The sequence below is a fragment of the Pomacea canaliculata genome, linkage group LG7, assembly GCF_003073045.1.
Source record: "Pomacea canaliculata isolate SZHN2017 linkage group LG7, ASM307304v1, whole genome shotgun sequence".
NCBI classification, from domain to species: Eukaryota; Metazoa; Mollusca; class Gastropoda; order Architaenioglossa; family Ampullariidae; genus Pomacea; species Pomacea canaliculata.
In genome coordinates this window covers 3,349,056-3,369,997 of record NC_037596.1, presented here as the reverse complement: position 1 = coordinate 3,369,997, position 20,942 = coordinate 3,349,056, and the positions used below count along the sequence as shown (strand labels likewise).

The window sequence follows — 20,942 nt, the reverse complement described above, 5'->3', positions numbered from 1 at the left end:
TTAAAACGTTTCATGAATAGTATTGTCTATGTTTCTTTAAAACACATAAACTCAGCGAACATCGAAAAGAAATTATCATTTATCACTTTTATCACAAACTGTTTCAAACATAAGAGTTTACTACGTACCCCGTCAACAACTGCTGCTTGCAGCCACACCAAAGCAATGATGATTATTACAGTTGTTCTTAGTTTCATGGCCATCACAAGAGATAATGTGTTCTTTTGTAGAAGGACTGGAAATTTTAATCTTAGACAAGACAAACACGATGAAACAAAACGAGATGGAATTTTTTTTAGATATAGTGAGGAATGATGTTTTTGTTTCATTTTTGTGGCGGCTTCTGTGAGTGATTTAAAGGCAAAACATTTATCTGACTGTTTTAATGTAATTTATACACTCTCTTTATGTGCCAACAAAACTAGACCTACAATGGGGAGACATTTCACACGACGATGAAGTCAAATGATACACCAACAGCTATTGAGCAAACAGTTGAAAATGCCAACAAATACCAGATGCCATATGGTAGACATGTCACTAGCAAATCCTAACAACAGGTAAAGGAGTGCCTTGAGTGCCTTTCTATCAAAACTATTGTTGAATGTTACTTTAGTAATACAATATACTAATGTTAAAGCTAATTAAAAATTACAGTTCTCATTCTGTTACAAAAATTAATAAATTTGTAGTAGTTTAATAAAATGACATATCTGTACATAATCTAAAGCTTTGATTCGTTATCTGATGCAACGACAGAGAACAACAAAGAAAAGAATACAGATAATTGATGACATGACGAGTTAAGATGAACAATTCACTGATCAGATTTATAAAAGTATTACACACTACCTTGATGTCGCAGTAGGTGTTTTCTTGTAGTTATTAAAACAGACATTTCTAGTGCTTGTTATATACATGAAAACAGAGAGAGTGAGCAAGAGAGAAGGATTCTCATTTTATTTTGTTAATTTGCTTTCATATAGAGAGATTTTAATATGTTGAACAAACCTTGGAAGCAATATCATGACATTTTATATTTTCAAAAAAGCGAACATTTCTCGAAAGAATAAAACTCAATATGGAAACGTATATCCTCTGACAATTTTCAAGTTAAATGAAATAGCAGTCCCAACCATAGCAGTTTGTTTTAAACGTCTTCTAATGGAACTTTTTTAATTTTAGCTGTGAAAATTTCCTTAAGGCTTGTTAGCCACTGTGACAGGTGTTGTTATAATTAACTTAATGCAAATGGGAGATTATTTAACATTTCATTTAAAACGCGTGTGATTTGTCATCAACACCTTGTTTTCTTGTAAAGACGAAATTCATTTTCAATCTGTTTTGCATTTCGTTTTGTAACCCTCATTTATTCTTTGTAAAGTGACCTCCACGTTCTGTTTTCTTGTGTAGATGATGCACAGAGCGATAATAGATCGTCTTCATGGACATGGGCACATGATGTCAAGATGAACAGTCCTCTCAGACATCGGGGAAGCTGGCAACCGACGAGAAGTTTACCTGTCTGTACCACCATGTACCAGTTAGTGTCCTGTAAACTCCTGGTGTGGCCCCGTTAAGTTAAACATACAGCCAGGGGAGAAAAATCACTTCACTTCAGTTATGTTCAAGGTACAACCAGACTTAGTTCTACCCAATTCTACTCTAGGAAATTAACTACCTGACCACATCATCATTAAGCGTAGGTATCTCACTGGTCATGAAGTTTGACAGTTACAACGGTTAGTTTCGGGCAGGTGGGTTAGTTCATGCATTTGTACAAATTGATTATTCTTCTATCTAAAATAGGTTTAAAATGTTAGACTTGTGAAAAAATGTGTGGAAGCTTCGTATTTTCACTATCCGAAAGTTATTTCTTTACAAATACAGGTGTTGAGGCAGTTTGCTTCAAGCTTCTTACGAGAGACTAGTGTGATTTGTTTTTACATTTAGCATATTTGAAAAATTAGGATAAGACTCTTTTAAATTAGCCACACACATGACTCACACCCATTTTACTTGCCAGGGATACAATGAGCAAAACAAAGATAGAAAGATTAACTTTCAGTTTACTGATCAATCTTCAGTAGAACAATAAATATAGGTTCACAACTTCAGGGGACAATCAAATCGGCATTTCAGAGTTGTCGTGACAGCTTGTTTAACTGAAACACTTTGAAATCTCCATGAAGTAGTGCCCTCTGCAACAAAAACAAACAAACAAATAAGAAAATGATGTCACATAATTTCGAGATGTTCTTGACAATAACTATCCACACGACGAGTCCCAGCTATGAACTTTTCAAACACAATTTACACAACGCATTGTTGACAAATATGTTACTCTACTTCATGATTACAGGACAAGGAAATGGTTTGTCCTTGTTAACTGTTTTTGATTAATTAATCAGAAGGGTTAGGCAATAAATGATTCTGGATTTCTTTAGGGTATGTGTGTGTGTGTGAGTGAGAGAGAAAAAGCTCGTATATATTTTTAACGGGTACCTAAAAAAGACCTATTACAACATATTAATTAGTATCAATAACATTTAAAAAGACAAATATCTACATTGATGTACAGCTACACGTACAGGTATCTTCATTTAGTCGCACAATCGTTTGTAATACTTCATATACACTGTCAGGGACCAGTCTATTAGGAACAGGGGGTTGTTGCCCCTGTCTTTTGATTTTTCAAGGATTGTTGCCCTTGCCTTACATGTATGAGTGTGTTGGTTGCGTCGTGGTTTCGCGTCAGAATCCGACGTCATTTTATGACGTAATTTTAGTTTGGAGGAGAGTGAAAGTTATTTGGAAGAGGGCAGACGGCCGTGAGCAGGGAAGAGAGGCGAACAGAAAGTGTGTGTGGTGTTCGCTTCGGATATTGTGTGTGTGTGTTGATTCCTGCGGGTTTATCTGTGGTGCCAGCTTTGGATCATGTGTTGACTCCAGCAACTATATTCTGAGTCGTCTGATAGGTGTCTGCTGTGTCAGCACCTATTATTAGCTTCGAAATGTGTATGTGGTTTCCTCTGAACGTTTGTGTGTGTGGATATCAGTCAAGTGTGGGCAAGACATACACATTTGGACATACATCGTATATTTATGCATCGTGACTTTTTATTTTCTTTAGAATATATCACATCGGGTTTATAGGAACCAGCGATAATGGTTGATGAAAATAGACAAAGCAAAAGTAAAGGTGGATTAACTTTCAGCTTACTGATTGATAATTTCCTTTCACGTTAAAATGCAGGCTGTAGACAAGTCTTGACACCTCCAGGCCCTGTCGAGCAGATGTCCCCTTTGTCCTTGCATCTATTATACCTACTAGGAACTTTCACGCATAGCGAATTTGAGCAACACGGGAAATCGTAAGCGGAACACACGTCATCGTTTTGAACGCACTAGAACAAAAACAAACATACAACAATGACAACACAAATGAACATGCGCAGTCACAATACATTGTCATTTTATGTAGTGCTTAATTAATTGCTATCAGTAAATGAAAATATTTTCACTCCGCTGTCAACGTAGAAATCAAAGGTAGGTTTAAAGCATAAAATCTAGGTTTTAAAAAAAAATGAAGACGGTCTTTTTGAAAGACAAATAAAAAAAGGAAATTTAAACTAAACATTAAAGCACAAAATAAATCTTTGCTAGTGATGGTGTGTGTGTGTAAGTGTTTGCAAGTCACACAGCTTGTAGAAAAAAAAAGTCGCAAACTGATCAAAGGTCTGTATTATGTATAGTAAGTAATATGCTTCGAAACGCTTCGTGCTAGGTATTTTGAAGTCATCACATTGTGTATGATACTTCAAAGCTGCTGAACTCTTCGAATATTGAAAACAAATTATCATTTATCACTATTTTCACAAAATGTTTCAAACATAAGATTTTACTACGTACCCCGTCAACAACTGCTGCTTGCAGCCACACCAAAGCCATGATGATTATTACAGTTGTTATCAGTTTCATGGCCATCACAACAGATAATGTCTTATTTTGGAGAAGGACTGGGAATTTTAATCTAAGACAAGACAAAGAAGATTAAACAGAATGAGATTGAATTTGTTGAGAAATAGTTTGAAATGCTGTTTTTGTTTTATTTTTTTCGCCGCTGCTGTAAGTGATTTGGAGACAACAGTTATCTGACTGTTTAATGTAATATATACACTGTCTTTGTACACCAACAAAACTAAACCCTGTCTGCAATTGGTAGACATTTCACCGGACGATGAAGTCAAATGATATACCATCTGAACTGGAGTAAAAAGAAGATGCAAACAAATACGTTGCCATATGGTACACCTTTCACTAGCAGATCAAAACAACAGGTCAAGAAATACAGTTTTATTACAAACTATAGTTGTATGTTACTCTAATAATTCAATAGAGCTGATATTAAAGCTATTAAAAGCGACTGTTCTTATCCGCTTACAAAATAAGTATATTTTCATAAGTATAATAAGATCTATGCAAAATCTAAAGCTTTGATTCATTATCTCATACAATGACAGAGAACAACAAATAAAAGCATACAGATAATTGATGACATAACGACTTAAGATGAACAATTCACTGATTAGATTGACGAAAGTATTACACACTACCTTGATGTCTCCGTAGGTGTTGAGTTGTCGTTATTAACACAGACATTTCCAGCGCTCTTTATATACATGAGAGAGAACAAGAATAAAAAAAATTAAATTAATTTAATTAATTTGCTTTCACACACTGAAATTTTATTATTTTGAACAAACCTTGGATGCAATTTAAGATAAAACAGCGAGACCAATCCTTAATATCATGAAACTTTATACTTAAATAAATTGAAAAATTATCGATAGAATAAAACTAATTATGGAAACATATATCCTCTTACAATTTTCCGTTAAACGTCTTGTTTTGTAACCCTCATTTAGTCTTTGTAAAGTACCTCCACATTCTGTTTTTTTGTGTAGATGATGTACAGAGCGATAATAGTCTTTATTTACAAGAGAAGATGATTTCAAGATGGTCAGTCCGTCCCAAACATCGGAGCACGGGAAGGTGGCAACCGACGAGAAGTTTACCTGTCTGTACCGTCATGTACCCGTTAGTCTCTTGTCAACTCCCGGTGTGTCCCCTTAAATTGACCTGACTGATATGATTCCTTTTATACAAATATATTTGTATATGAAAACGATGTGTGTTTGTGTGCGCGCGTGAGTGTGTGTGAGTTTGTGTTTGTGTGTACGTGTGTGTGCGTGCGCAAGTGTTTGTGTGAGTGCGCACGTGTGCTATGGAAAAGTAGGATTTAAACATCATGCAAGCGGAGAAAAATCATTTCACTTCAGTCATGACCGAGGTGGAACAATACTTAGTTCTTCCCAGTTCTACTCTAGGAAATAAAGTACCTGTACCGCATAATCATTAAGCTTAGCTACCCTACTGGTCATTAAGTTTGACATTTACAACGGTTGGTTTAGTCCACTTTGGTTAGTTCATACATGTGTACGTCAGTGTGTGTGTGTGAGACAGAGAAAGCGGGAGAATTCTTCTGAGGGACCAGAAATAATTCTTTCACTGTAATTATGTAATTATGATAAGGACTGGAAATTTTAATCTAAGAGAAAACGAATAAGATTGAACAAAACGGGATTCAATATTTGGAGAAATAGTTTGGAATAATGACAGACATTTCTAGTGCTTGTTCTATACATGAAAACCGAGAGAGTAAGCAAGAGAGAGAAGGATATTCACTTTATTTAATTAATTTACTTTCATACACAGAGACTTTTAATATTTTGAACAAACGTGCGAAGCAATTAAAGGTAGAACAGGGAGGTCAATCCATAAACATCATAAATTTTATTATTTTAAAAAGCGAAAATTGCTTGACAGAATTAAAGTCATTATGGAAAGATATATCCTCTTACAATTTTCTATTAAACGAAATGGCAGTCCCAAACAAAGTAATCTGTATTATTATAATTAAATTAAGGCCAATAGAATATTATATAACATTTAATTTGAAAAGAATGTGATTTGTCCTCCACAGCTTATTTTCTTGAAAAACTGAAATACTTTTTTCCAATCGCTTTGCGTCTAGTTTTGTAATTGAGTCTTTGTAAAGTGACCTCCACATCCTGTTTTATTGTGTACATGATGTACAGAGCGATAATAGACCGTCTTTATGGACATTCGCAGATGATGTCAAGATGGTCAAGCTGTCCCTAACATCGGGAAACTGGAAGCTGGCAACCGACGAGAAGTTTATCTGTCTGTACCGTCATGTACCCGTTTGTGTCCTGTCCACTCGTGGTGTGTCCCCTTAAATAAACCTTAATATTATGATTCCTTTATTACAAATATATTTGTATATGAAAAAGATGTGTGTGTGTGAGAGAGAGAGAGAGAGCGCGAGTGTTTGTGTGTGTGTGCTATTGAAAATTCGAGTCAGCCAGCGGAGAAAAATCATTTCACTTCAGTCATGACCAAGGTGTTTTGTTCGTGTTATTTTTTTTTATTTTTTTTTGTGAGTACTCGCATCGGTATTTTTGTTTTCTTGGTTTTATTAGGTATTTGGGTGTTTGGGTATATATATATATTTTTTCCTTTGATTAAACTTCGTATTTGTGTCGTTCTTTTCGTCTTTGTCTTGGTCTTCGCTTGGGCACGGGTTCGAGAAGTAAGTCGCATCCTGCCTCCGCCTGAGTGACTGAGCGTGTTTGGCCTGCTGTGTGAGTGGCCTTGAGCGTGCTCCGTTGACGCTGGGGGGTGGTACGCGACAATCTGCTTGGGTTTTTTTTATTATTTATTTAGGATATTTGACAAATTAGGATCAGATGCTTTTAAAATACCCACACACATGACTCACACTTATTTTACTTGCTATGGACATCAGTTGATACAATAAGCAAAGCAAAGATACAAAGATTAACTTTCACTTTACTGATCAATTGTCAGTACAACAATAATTATAGATTGAGAATTTTTTAGGACAATCCACTCGGCATTTAACTGTTGTCCTTACAGCTTGTATCCCGGAAACACTCTGAAGTCCTCATCAAGTCTAGCCCACTGCATCAAAAAGCAAGCAAATAAGAACATGATGTAACATAATGTCGAGTTATTCTTGACAATAACAATCCACACAATGAGTCCGTGTATTGAGCGTTTGAAACAAAATTTACACAACACTTTGTTGATAACTTGTTAGTCCACTTCATGATTACAGGTCAAGGAAATGTTTAGTCTTTGTCAATTGTTTTTTGATTACTTAATCAGAAGGACTAGGCAATGAATGTTTCTTGATTTCTTCAGGGTATGTTTGAAAGTGAGAAAGCTCGTGTATGTTTTTAACGCGTTCCTGAAAGAAGACTTATTACAACATAGTATATAGTATCAATAACTTTTAAAAAAACAAACATCTACACTGATGTACAGCTACACGTACAGTTATCTTCATTTAGTCCCACAATCGTTTATAATACTACATATACACATTTGTATTTACATCGTATACTTATGCATCGTGGATTTTTAAGTTTGTTCTCTTTCTTTAAAATATATCACATCGGGTTTATACGAAACACTGATATTAGTTGATGAAAATAGACAAAAATAATGTAAAGTTAAATTAACTTTCAGCTTACTGATTGATAATCTTCTTTTACGTTACGTCATGAACGCATTATGCATTCCTTGCGACGTCGAGAACCTTTCTTGTGGATGCAACTGTTGTCCGCACATCTAGAACTAAATTGGTCCCCAGGAATTTCAAAGCATGACAAACCTTCGCAACATGGTTTTATCAAAGAACAATGGCCACCTGCCGGATTGCACTAGAACAAAAACAAACAAAAATGACAAGGTAAATGAGCAAGTAGTCACAATACATCGTAATATTATTTAGTGTTTGGTCCCTTGTTGTATGTAAAGGAAAGTATTCTCACTCCGCTGTATACCAGTCTAACTTCTAAGAGATGTTAGTGCACGTGCTGGTGGGTGAAGACAATAGACGCGAATACTTCAGACAGTGTCACAGTAAATAAAAGTTTATCCAACATACTTGTGATTACCACAGGCACACCTTGAGGTTGTGTACTCTCTTCTGTCCTGTATCACGAATCTATTCATATAATGAAGTATACCGTCATTGCTATGGTATACAAATCTCATGAAGAACAACGAGGAGTCTGCGTATCACCAAGAGGTGGATCACCTGTTGTCATGGTGACGTGACAAATGTCGACATCTCAACATCTCTAAGGAAATGCGATGTGGGTGGACTAGTCCAAGGTAAAACCCTCAAAGTGTAGACAACAGGGAATTGTCTTAAATTCAAAGGCTGCTGCTCACTTTTTGCAGTCAGGTATAGACACATCAAAGGCAGAACATTAATTGCTAAGACATGTTAAAAAGAAGAGTTAGCTACGTACCCCGTCAACAACTGCTGCTTGCAGCCACACCAAAGCCATGATGATTATAGATGTTCTTCGTTTCATTGCCTTCACAACAGATAATGTGTTCTTTTGGAGATTGACTCCTAATTTTAACCTAAGAGAAGACAAAAAAGGTGAAAGAAAACTCAAAGAGATTGAATTTTTTTTAGATATAGTTAGGAATGATGTTTTTGTATTATTTTTGTCGCGGTTGCTGGGAGTGATTTAAAGGCAAGACATACAGCTCTCTGTTTAATGTGATATATGCACTGTCTATGTATGCCAACAAAGCTAAACCCTGTCTGCAATGGGGTAGACATTTCACCGGACGATGAAGTCAAATGATACACCACCTGTATTTGAAAATGCAAACAAATACCATATGATAAACTAGCAAACAAAACATGTTAAGAAGTGCCTTTCTATCACAAACTATTGTTGAATGTTATCGGGTAATTCAATATACTAATGCTGAAGCAATTTAAAAAAAGAGAGTTCTCATCAAGTTGCAAAAATAAATGTATTTGCAGAAGTCTAATAAAATGACATATTTGTACATAACCTAAAGCTTTGATTCGTTATCTCATATAACGACGGAAAACAACAAAGAAAAGCATACAGATAATTGATGACATGACCAGTTAAGATGAACAATTCACTGATTAGATTCACGAAAGTATTACACACTACCTTGATGTCTCCTAAGTGTTGACGTGTCGTTATTAAAACAGACATTTCTAGTGCTCGTTATATACATGAAAACAAAGAGAGTGAGCAAGAGAGAGAAGGATACTCATTTTATTTTATTAATTTGCTTTCATACACAGATATTTTAATATTTTAAACAAATATATGAAGCAATTTAAGATAAAACAGCGAGGCCAATCCATAAATATCGTGAACGTTTATATTTAAATAGATCGAAAATTTCTCATCAGAATTAAACTCATTATGAAAACATGTATCCTCTTACAATTTTCTGTTAAACGATATTTCAGTCTCTAACAAAGCAGTCAATTTTTTTAATTTTTCTTTTGACAGAACTTTTATTTTTGAAAATGTCCATGAAGCTTATTACCCTCTGTGACAGGTGTTGATATAATTAGATTAAGGCAAATAGAAGACTATTTAATATTTCATTTGAAACGCGTGTGACTTGCCATCCACAGCTTATCTTCTTAAAAAGACGAAATATGTTTTTCAATCTGTTTGCGCTGCGATTTGTAATCTTCATTTAGTCTTTTGGAGATAATGATTTTAATTTTGATCATTTTGATTTGTGAATATTGTAAATATTGTTTCTGTACACATAATGATGACAGCCATTGGCTTACCATTTGTGTTAGGAACAGCTAGGCAGGGATTATCGCCCTTACCCGTGCTTGAGCGAGGGAAGGAGTGGGTTGCTGCGTCGTGGTCTGACGTCATTATCTGACATCATAATCTGACGCAACTTTGGATTTTATTTTACGTTTGAAGAGAAAAGAAAAAGAAAGGTAGCAGACGACAGTGGATTTCACTGGCTTTCTAAGTGAACGGAGAGTTATAATTCCAAACAAAACCGCCGAGACGGATGGTCTTGCTGTACGTGTGGTTACAGAGACCGGAAATAATTGAAGTTAGTTGCTTGCCAAGCCAAGGAATTTCTGAGGGACCCACTGAGCCTGCCTAAGGTCAACGAAGTGTGCAAGTGAAGTCCCTAACGATTTCCGTTTCTTGGTGCAAGACTGGTTCAGTTAGAAAAGTACTGTGGGATGATGTTGATGAGTGACAGGGGATGATGAATATCCTGACTATTTGAGTTAGTTTTAGGAAAAGTTTGGGTAACTGCCTTCCAGGTGTTAATCTTTATTTTGCTTTCTGTGTGTATACGACCTGTTGCCATCTATCCACAGAGAGAGAGGATAAGTAAGAGCCCACAGAAAAGAAAAGAAACCTTAGGGCAAAGACGACAGCGGACTATTTTAGTAAAGACGAGAAGCCAACGGACAGACCGTTGTGTTTTGTGTTGCTCGAATGCGCGTGAATACCGCGCGTGAGGCGGTGACGTCAGTGTGTGACGTGGTCGTGACAATTTGTAATGATCCTTTTCTCAGATGACACACAGATAAAGTCTTTATTTCGTAAATAACACTACGAAGTAAAGTCAATAAGAAATCACAAAAGGTTAATTCAAAAATGAAAAGTGGTCTTCATTTCAGAAAACCAATTTCTCCTCATGACATTGTAAATTAACAGATAGTCATAATATATAGCAAATGCTGCTGATGGAATATGAGGGAATGTTTTATTTCATTAAATTTGTGGTGACATCTATCACAAACGTCCATTTCACACGTTTAAGGTAATTATCAGGAGGTGAAAGAGAAATTCTACCTAAAGCAAATTTTAAAGCGGATTGCTCTATAAATGTGTTTGTCTCTAGCAGTCCAGTGAAACTCAATGTGTCATTAACGTTTACCTTCTGCCATTTGTTTAATCAAACATTATCACACGATATGTGAGCTTAATATTGTCGAGAAATTTTAATGTTATTTATTGAATTCAACATCTTTTAATGCACAAAAGTAATGAGATTGGGCCACGAGATGCTTCCTCTATAATTCCGATAGATGTTTAAAGAAAATTGTCATAAACTTGAGTCAGTCAACACAAATCAATTAAAGAGAATCCCCCTATCTCTCTCTCTTTCTAGTTAATGGTGTAGGACGTGTTTCTTCGCAAATGCCTATTACATTTATTGTTGCAAAAATAAATAACTTTTAAAACAGGCGAACCTCTTGCCACAACAGGGTGATATGGAGATAAGGCAGCATTTCTTTTGTACTTTGAGCAAGATGCACTTTTAGCTGTTTCTAAAAACAAATAAAATAAAAACCGCGCTGATATCGGGAACATTTCGTGAATGTTGAGCGCACCACGTGATTGTGAAACACCGACAAACATTTTTACATTACGTACATCTACATTCATTTATTCCTACAGTAGTCTATAAATATTACATATACACATAAATCATAGGGTTAATCAGTCTGTTCTCCGCTCTCAAAACACCCACACATATGACTCACACTTATTTTACTTGCTATGGACATTGGTTGAGACAATAAACAAAGCACAGATAGAAAGATTAACTTTCACTTTACTGATCAATCTTCAGTGGAACAATAATTATAGGTTGAGAATTTTGTAGGACAATCCACTCGGCATTTAACCGTTGTCCTTACAGCTTGTATCCCTGAAACACTCTGAAGTCCTCATCAATTCGAGCCCCCTGCAACAAAAGCAAAAAAAAAAAAAAACAAATACGAAAATGATGTAATTTAATACTAAAATCGTTTGTAATACTACCTGTACACATTTGTACAAATATCGTATACTTAAGCATCGTGAACTTTTACAGTTTCTTCCCTTACTTTTAAATATATCACATAGGGTTCATACGAACCACTGATATCGGTTGATGAAAATAGACCCAAAAAAAATGTAAAGGTGGATTAACTTTCGGCTTACTGATTGGTAATCTCCTTTCACGTTACAAGCATTCCTTGACACCTGCAGGCCAATACTTGCGGAGGCAATCGTTGTCCGCGCATTTACCTTTAGATTCGTCCCTAGGCAGTTTCACGCATGTCAAACCTTCGCAACATGCTTTTATTACACTACAATCACCACTTTGCGAACCGCACTATAACAAAAACAAACAAACAAAAATTACAGGGTAACTGAACAGGTAGTCACAATACTTTGTCATATTATGTCGTGTTTAGTCCAAAGCTATAAATAAATGAAAGTATTATCCCTCTGCTGTAGACCAGTCTAACTGCTCAGAGATGTTAGTGCGCGTGCTGGTTGGTGAAGGCAACACGCAAATACTTCAGACAGTGTCACAGTAAATAAAAGCTTATCTAACATCCTTGTGATCAACTACAGGCACACATTAAGGTTGTGTACTCTCTTCTGTCCTGTGCTGTCTCTTCACAGATGACTGTGTCCTCTATCATGAATCTATTCATATAATGAAGTATACCGTCGATATTATGGTATACAAATCTCATGAAGAACAACGAGCAGTCTGCGTATCACCAAGAGGTGGATCACCTGTTGGCATGGTTACGTGACAACTGTCGACATCTAAGCATCTATAAGGAAATGCGATGGTGGTGGACTAGGCCGGGGTAAAACCTTTCAAAGAGGAGACAACAGAGCAGTTTCTTAAGTTCAATGGCTTATTTTTGCTGCTCACCTTTTGCAGTCAGGTATAGACACATCAAAGGCAGAACATTGCTAAGACATGTTCTAAGACAAATACTAAGACAACGTTACTTGCCAAACAAATTACCTTTTCTTTTCCCACAGAAATCAAATGTAGTATTAAAGCATAAAAGTAAGGTTTAAAATAAAACAACAAAAAAATGCCGGTAGGTTTTTATTAAACAGAAATGTATAAATGTAATAAAATTAACCTGAAGATCAGAGTACAGATTGAAACTCTCCTGTGTGTGGGTTTGTGTGTTAGTTTGTGTGCTGTTGCAAGTCACGCAGCTTGTAGAAAAAGTCGCAAACTGGTCAACACTAAATATCATATATAACAAGTGTTGTGCTTCAAACCGTTTCATGCTTAGTATTTTAAAGACATCACATTGTATATGTTTCTTCAAAGCAGCTTAACTCAGCAAACATTGAAAAGAAATAATCATTTTCACAAAATGTTTCAAACATAAGAGTTTGCTACGTACCCCGTCAACAACTGCTGCTTGCAGCCACACCAAAGCCATGATGATTATTACAGTTGTTCTTAGTTTCATGGCCATCACAACAGATATTGTGTTCTTTTGGAGAAGGACTGGAAATTTTAATCTAAGAGAAGACAAACAAGATTACACAAAATGAGGTTGAATTTTTGGAGATATATTTAGGAATAATGTTTTTGTTTTATTTTTGTCGCGGCTGCTGCGAGTAATTTAAAGGCAAAACATTTATCTGACTGATTAATGTAACATTTACACTGTCTTTGTATGCCAACAAAACTAAACCCTTCTGCAATGACATGACGAGTTAAGATGAATAATTCACTGATCAGATTGACGAAAGTATTACACACTACCTTGATGTCTCCGTAAGTATTGACGTGTCGTTATTAAAACAGACATTTCCAGTGCTCATTATATACATGAAAACAGAGAGAGTGAACTAGAGGGAGAAGGATACTCATACATTTTAATATTTTGAACAAACCTGGGAAGCAATTTAAGAGAAAACAGCGAGACCAATTCATAAAGATCATGAAATTTTATGTTTGAAAAAATCGAATATTTCTCGACAGAATTAAACTCATTATAGAAACATATATCCTCTGACAATTTTCAGTTAATTAAAATGGCAGTCCCAAACAAAGCAGTCTGTTTTAAAATGTATTTCGATAGGCCTTTATTTTATTTATTGAAAATGTCCGTGTGGCTTGTTAACCTCTGTGACAGGTGTTGTTATAATTAAATTAAGGCAAATGGAATATTTTTTAATATTCTTCTCTTAACATTCTCTCAAGTGGCTGCAGTTTCCCACCTTTGGTATTATTCCGAAATTAATTTCCATCATCAACTTGAATTGAACAGGTTGAAAAACTGGTCCTCTCGTACATTTGCTTTTCAATATGTTCTAAATACATCTTCATTTGCTGGCAGATATGACCTTTGAAATCAATTTACTGTGAAGAAATTAAAGTACTACTCTATTTCAAAGAAGCCCCAGAATGCTTAAATATACTGCACTGATTTTCTTTTACATAAAACTTCATATCTGAAACTGAGAAGTAAATGTGCATTAATGTTTGGGTGTGTGTGTGTGTGGGGGGGGGGGTTAGGTTGCGGGGTAATATCCATTCTTTTATGCTATTCATTCAATTTGTGCGCGTGTGTACATGTATGTGTGCATTTTTTACGGGGTCGTCACAAATGCCTATTATTGTAAACAAACTCAAAAATCTTTTTTTAAAAAAAGACAAATTCCGAAATTAATTTATTAATTTATCATGTCAGCGAAATCAGTTGATGCAAATAGACAAAGCACAGAAGTAAAGGTGGATTGACTTTCACTTTACTTATGAAAGTGCTGAAGTAAAACAACACTTTACAGGTTAAAAGTTTCTGCGAATATTCAGGTAGGCAGTCATTGCTCCCACCAGGATGATTTAACTTACAAGTCAAGTCCTTGAAACACTTTGGGCATTCTTTACAATCACATGGGTTAGACTCTGTAATGCACTATAGCAGAAACAAACTAAATGAGAAAATGACTGAATAGTTACAGATGCTTACAGTCACAACAAATTGCCAATGATAAGAACTATACACAAACTGATCCGAACATCAAACGTTTTAAACACCATTTACACAACTCATTGTTAAAACTTGTGCCACCCTCTGCGAGGCCAATCCACAGATATTATGGAATTCGGTCAATTACATAAATTAGCTCACAAAACGTCGGACAAATTTCAGTTAAACGAAATGACAGCAAAAAAATTCAATCTTTAAAAATTCCCTTTCCTTTATTTCCTAGTAAATTACTTTCAGGCGTGTTAAGCATTTTGACAGATGTTATAATTAAATTTAGTAAAATCTAAGATGATTTAAAATTTTATCTAGGTTCTTCTTGACTAGACTCTTCACTGCAAAGATACCTGTGCACTTGAAGACAACAGATCTTTTCAACCTTTTTGCTTACATTAAGTACATATTTGAGAAATATTTACCAGCTATCTTGGAGGTCAGTCTCGTTTCCAGTCCTATTTCCCCTTAAATCAAATAGCCAGAATATATATTTTCAATTACACTACAATCTCTTTATCATCTACCTGTCATGTGTAGAAAGAACAAGATGAGAATAGCTTTTGTCTTTTCTTCATTATAATTACAAAATTATTTTTAGCAAAAACGAGAAAGCGTTTTCGTTCCTTCATTTCACATATTGTAAAGCTGTCCAATATACTCTAGATGTGTCTTGGTTTATACATACTGCTTTAAACAACCACAGGCATGCACACGGAATTTTCTCACTCTGTCTTAAGTGCGCATGCACACAAACACACACAAAGCATTTAGAGATTCAGACTGTTACAAAAAAGTTTTAGTTACGTTACTATAAAATAACTATATTCACAGGAAAAAGATAGTTGAAGTGCTTTCAGATTAAGACCGGTCTCTTTTAAAACTATTTTCTGCAATTTTTCTTTAAATTTGTAATTAAACGCACGCACGCACGCACGCACGCACGCACGCACGCACGCACTCACACACGCTCAATTAAACAAACTGTTTTTCAACATGAAATCCACTTTATCTGATTAAATTTGCAATACAAAGTTGGTGAGATAAGTGGAACACTGCACAGAAAAGGTTAATTAAAATATATACATTTTCGTCATCAAACCGATTAAGAACTCACTTTGTAAATGCAACAAATTATTTGACCAGAGATGTTCTATGAAAGTGAACATGAAAGGAAAAATGAAAAAACGAAAAGCGAAAAGAAAGCGGAGAACAATTATAATGAAAAAGACGACAGAAGCACCAGAAAAAAATGATAGACATATGAACTGCGAAAGAAAAGCATGTCAATTATTCAGAAAAGTTTCATAAAATACACAAAATGGAAATATCGGCCTAGCTTCAGATGTTCATAATGATTATTTTTGTGGAAAGTAGAACGAGCCCGGTGTGTACAGGTATGCAATGTCTCGCGCCGTGTGTCAGGTTGAGAACTCATACAAAAACGTCCCAAATCCAAAGTACTTGTGCTTTTATATAACTACACGTAAGGTTGCTATTACCACATTCTGAAAAATAACTGACATTAAAAAGATATATTTATGTATATTATGTATGCATAAATAAGTCTTTGTTAGCATTTTTCTCATGGACTCGAGTACATGTTATATTACAAGAGAGTGAAATTACTGCGCTTATGACAACAGAGAAAAATGCACAAAATCTTTTAAGATATTTTTGATAACCGCGAGATTGACTTCATTTTATGTCAATGTTCTTATTCAAAGTAACGGATATACGTATTACAGCAATTTTATGAGCGCAGCCTGTGTCTACGTACGCGAGCTTGATGTGTTTGTATGTGTATATATATTTTATATATTTATATAATTCAATAAGACAAGTGCACTCGGATCTGCATCACTGCTTGAACATAGAGTTGCTTACACGTGAGTTGTTAGTAAAGGAGGAAAACTGACATTAAAAGATAAAACCTGCAGTAACCCGTTGTAGGTGAAAATACATTGGGTTAGTCAGTTCAGAAAAGAGTCTGCTATCCAGTGAAAGACAAAGCTACTTGCAAATAGGCGTGAAGGAAAGTTCCTGCCATTATAGAACCATACTATTTTTAATGCGCATGATATTCTTTTCATTTATTTCTATAGAAACAGTTTAGTAATTGAAGACGGTTCTAGCGTGCTGAGTAGAATCTTGCAGATTAATTATTTTAAACATTTAGTTGGAACTCGGCAAGAAAATTGTGAAATATTTTTTAATGTTAAAATGAAATTAGAAAACATTTGAGAGTAGAGGAACTTACCTTGCTGGGATTGAGCAATGGAATCATACTGGACCAGACTAACCGGCCGAATAGTCGTGAGAAAGGCCATCATGCTCTTAGGTTCCATGTCGGAGCCGGGTGGCAAATAGCGGGTGGCATCAATGCCATGGTGTCACATAAACTCCTCCACTTTGCGCAACACCTGACATGCGCACTGACTCCTTCTTCCTGCAAACATCAGCAACATACACTGGAGACTTCAACAGGCCAAGCTCAACACGTACCATACTTCCTGAATAAACTGTTCATAAAGGTTTTGCGTCCAAGCATACCCAGCCTGCAAAACTAGTGGGGTAGTAGTGGGCCCTAAATTGTTAATCTATTTTTAAAATAATGCAGTCATGATATTGAAACTTGTGCCTGTTTGTATTCTTTTTTATTTTGGGTTCAATTTTAGAACGTGGTCTTCATCCGAGTCAGATGGGGAAATCCTTAGTGCCAGCACAACTGAAAGGTATAAATTGTACAGCAGCAGAAATATGCATATATTTATGTTCCACTTGCTTGCTCTACATTAGAAAAAATTACTGAAAGACTGAAGTGCACACAGAAAAAATGTCCTACAATGCAATAAGAGTAAATAGGTGCACCAGTTTATTATACTTCAGGTCTAGTAAAAAATAAATATTATCATGCTGCCTTTGACATACAATTTTGAAGAATATAAAAATTATCTAACAATACTTTAGGAATGCAGTAAAAATAGGTTAGCAGTGCATTCTCTTCAAATTGCCTCAGCTACAGACATTATCCGTGTGTGTTTCCTCCCTTCCTCTCTCCTTCAGGCATTCTGAGGAGCTGTAGCTCCCCAAAATTTCATTTGTATCCAAGACTCTACAGCTTCCAGTATAAGGGGCAGCATCAAATGCTGCATCTAGGACAAGTCAAGGTTTGTGTGGTTTTATGCGTTACTTTTACACTTTTATGCTTTATGATTTTATTTTGCATTGTAACAGTGGTTGAAACCTTTGTCATGTGAAAGAAAGTTGTAAATCACTAATCATGTATGGCAACATGATGAAATTTAAACATTTTTACTTGCAGAGCCTGCTGTTACCAGTCTGTGAAAATGATTCTATAGGTAAGATATTTAATTAATTGAAGGACAGTCAAGTACTACTACAAGGTACAGTGTCTACCACCAGACCACCCAGTCCAAGATCCATTTACAACCCTACAGACCCAGAACACGCCCCCCCCCCCCCACCCAACATACAACAACACATCCAAGACATAGAAAATACAAAGGGTGCACAAACAGCCCCTTACCAGTCCAACACCACTCTGGACACTTCCACAACCACAGATAGTTTTTGATCTCACAAGCTATACCAAAGAAAAGCACCAAAACCAAATCACTGCAGAAACAAAACTTAAGCTTAACACCACCTACAAAGACCACACACACATATATACTGATGAATCCCAAGATCAGAAACACATGCAACAGACTAGGAGTTCACTATTCTGACAACATTATCATTTCCAACAGACTCCCAAAACATACCTCAATATTCACAGCTGAACTCAATGTCATATTGACAGCACTTCAGGCACTTAAAATGAAGCACACCATGCAGCCGACAAAGTGAGCAGTGAGGACTGGAGTGAGGCAAGGTTGTATGCTCTCACCGACAATCTTCCTGATCGTCATAGTCTGGATCGTGAGAAGAACGAACTCTAACAGCAACACAGGCGTTCAGTGGACCTTCGCCAGGTAACTTGAGGATCTCGACATTGCGGATGATATCAGCCTGCTGTATAGCACAAGCAACAACACCCACAGACAAAGCTCACTCAGTTTGCAGAAGAAGCAGCGATGAATGGCCTGACCATCAACATCAAGAAGACAGAGGTAATGCGGGTCAATAACATGTTTTACAGAGTCTGAGCGTTTCACCTACCTTGGCAGCATAGTCAGCAACGATGGAGGCACAGAAGAAGATGTAAGAAGTCGAATAAGTTTCTGCTACTTCCATGTCAGCCAGAATCTGTTGTGAAAACTTTCTGATAGGAATGCGCTCAGTATATGAAGCAGATGATGCAGTTAGAATTGGTATCCGTCGCCTCGCTGCTCTAGCACACATGTTTTTGTTGACGATGTGCAGACTAGATTACGTCACAGGTCTTCTGCTTCCGGGTGGTGGTGATCACTACAGACAAGCGCGTTCTATGTTTCTGACGGTAATATTGTGCCTTTAAATCACTATAGGCTGGTATATGTTACATGATATATTTAAACCGTTTAATAAAATTCAAATCCCTTCAATTGTTTTCATTTCATGCGTCCTGTAGACAAATCGGCATTAGTCGAACCGACAGAGGAAACGACTTAGTCGAACCGACCTCAGTTGAACCGATATTAATCGACCGGCAATCCCAAAGATACATCCAAAGTATATTGTACAGCTGCACAATAAATGAAATAAAGGAACTAAAAAGGGGTTTTTTGTTTCTAAAATAGAATTTCGTACAGAAAATAAAGAAAGGACAAAAGTTACTTTATTAACAATTCAATGTGTTTCTGAATCCAACCTGGCGACAGCGCTATCGGAACAGCCATGATGGCCTCCCTGTAGGCGGAGCTATGCAAAACATTGACCTCTCCCAACTGCTCGCTGCACTCGCGTGCTGTGTCGTCTGCTCGCTCCAGTCCATTCCAGAAACAATATCCAAAAATGAACAAAATTTCTCGTGGCCAGATAAATCAGTGAGTCTATCAAATAAAAAGTCAGTCAACATTAGCTGAAAATCCGCCTGCGTTCAACATCCACGAGCAAATTGCTTCACATGCCGCCACGTTCCTTCAATGGCCGCGGTGTCGTCTGTAGATCGACAAAATGTAACTTAATTAGGATTCCCTGTCAAGTGAGTTGTTATATATATATTCTCCGATTAAAAAAACCTAAAATGCCCTATCACGCGGTTCATACCCTACACTAAGGGACACGACAATCATGAATAGCAGTATGAAAAGAGAGTTAAGCCTAAATGTATAATTATTCTATATTTTCGTTGATGAAAGGTCCTCGTTCGGGAGGCGATATGGGGGAGGAGGAGGCGATCGAAGTACAGTGGAACCTCGGTTAACGAACTTAATCCGTTCTCGAAAGCTGTTCGTTATCCGAAATGTTCGTTATCCGAAACAATGTTTTCCATAAGAAATAAAGGAAATAGATTTAATTGGTTCCCAGCCCCTGTTGACTTGCTAAAATTTGAAAGTTACAGGCTATAAAGGTAGGTTTTAATAAGAACAGTTATAATGCAATATAAATGGAGTTAAATAAACATAAACACATTAACGAAAGCATTTAAACATCAGAAAACTTGCCGTTTTGACGGTGTGGGTGGAAGCAGGTGTGGGGAGGAATGGGTGGAATTACTGATTCCCCCTCCATGAGCACACGTGACATTATAAAATCGGGGGTGACTTCCCTTTTCTGTAGCTTTGAGGTTAAAGGAAAAAACTTGTCCAGTGTCTGTTCCTTCTGCCTTTTTTGTAAAACTCTTCGATAATACGACATCACATATCCGACAGACGCATGCCACCTTCATACTTTGAAATCATTTCCTTTTTCAGTTCATTTGTTGGCCGCTTCCTTGTCATTACCTCACTACTATTAATTGCTTTTAATCTTCTTTGGAACCATTATTGAGGATTATCTTACTAAAATAAAGCACAAAAATCACTAAATACGAAGGATGCGCATAGATAAGGAACGACTGATCGTAACTGTGTCTCGAGCGCGAATAATCACATGCTGGTCGGTCACGTGTGGTTCACGTGGCTGTTCGTTATCCGAAATTTTGTTCGCTATCCGAGACAAACTTTTATCGAAATTTTTGTTCGTTAACCGAAATATTCGCTATCCGAGGCGTTCGCTAACCGAGGTTCCACTG

General features: G+C 36.3%; 3 long non-coding RNA genes across 6 annotated transcripts; all 3 read right to left on the bottom strand.

Moving 5' to 3' along the window:
* Positions 1 to 127: 127 nt before the first annotated feature.
* LOC112567824 lies at positions 128 to 19,871 on the bottom strand. Its single transcript, XR_003099899.1, has 4 exons — positions 19,578 to 19,871; positions 18,947 to 19,195; positions 17,022 to 17,210; positions 128 to 249 (listed from the first exon to the last, which is right to left on the bottom strand). It is a non-coding gene; the product is annotated as an uncharacterized LOC112567824 (long non-coding RNA).
* On the bottom strand, positions 2,052 to 4,640 carry LOC112567828. The gene is made up of 4 exons (XR_003099904.1): positions 4,617 to 4,640; positions 3,913 to 4,033; positions 3,224 to 3,407; positions 2,052 to 2,201 (listed from the first exon to the last, which is right to left on the bottom strand). It is a non-coding gene; the product is annotated as an uncharacterized LOC112567828 (long non-coding RNA).
* Positions 6,923 to 13,230, bottom strand: LOC112567821. Of its 4 annotated transcripts, none has more exons than XR_003099894.1 (7): positions 13,172 to 13,230; positions 11,946 to 12,120; positions 11,579 to 11,706; positions 11,210 to 11,287; positions 8,430 to 8,547; positions 7,644 to 7,832; positions 6,923 to 7,068 (listed from the first exon to the last, which is right to left on the bottom strand). It is a non-coding gene; the product is annotated as an uncharacterized LOC112567821 (long non-coding RNA). The 4 variants fall into 4 exon arrangements; XR_003099895.1 differs by having other exon boundaries at positions 11,210 to 11,281; XR_003099892.1 differs by having other exon boundaries at positions 11,210 to 11,706.
* Positions 19,872 to 20,942: the final 1,071 nt, after the last annotated feature.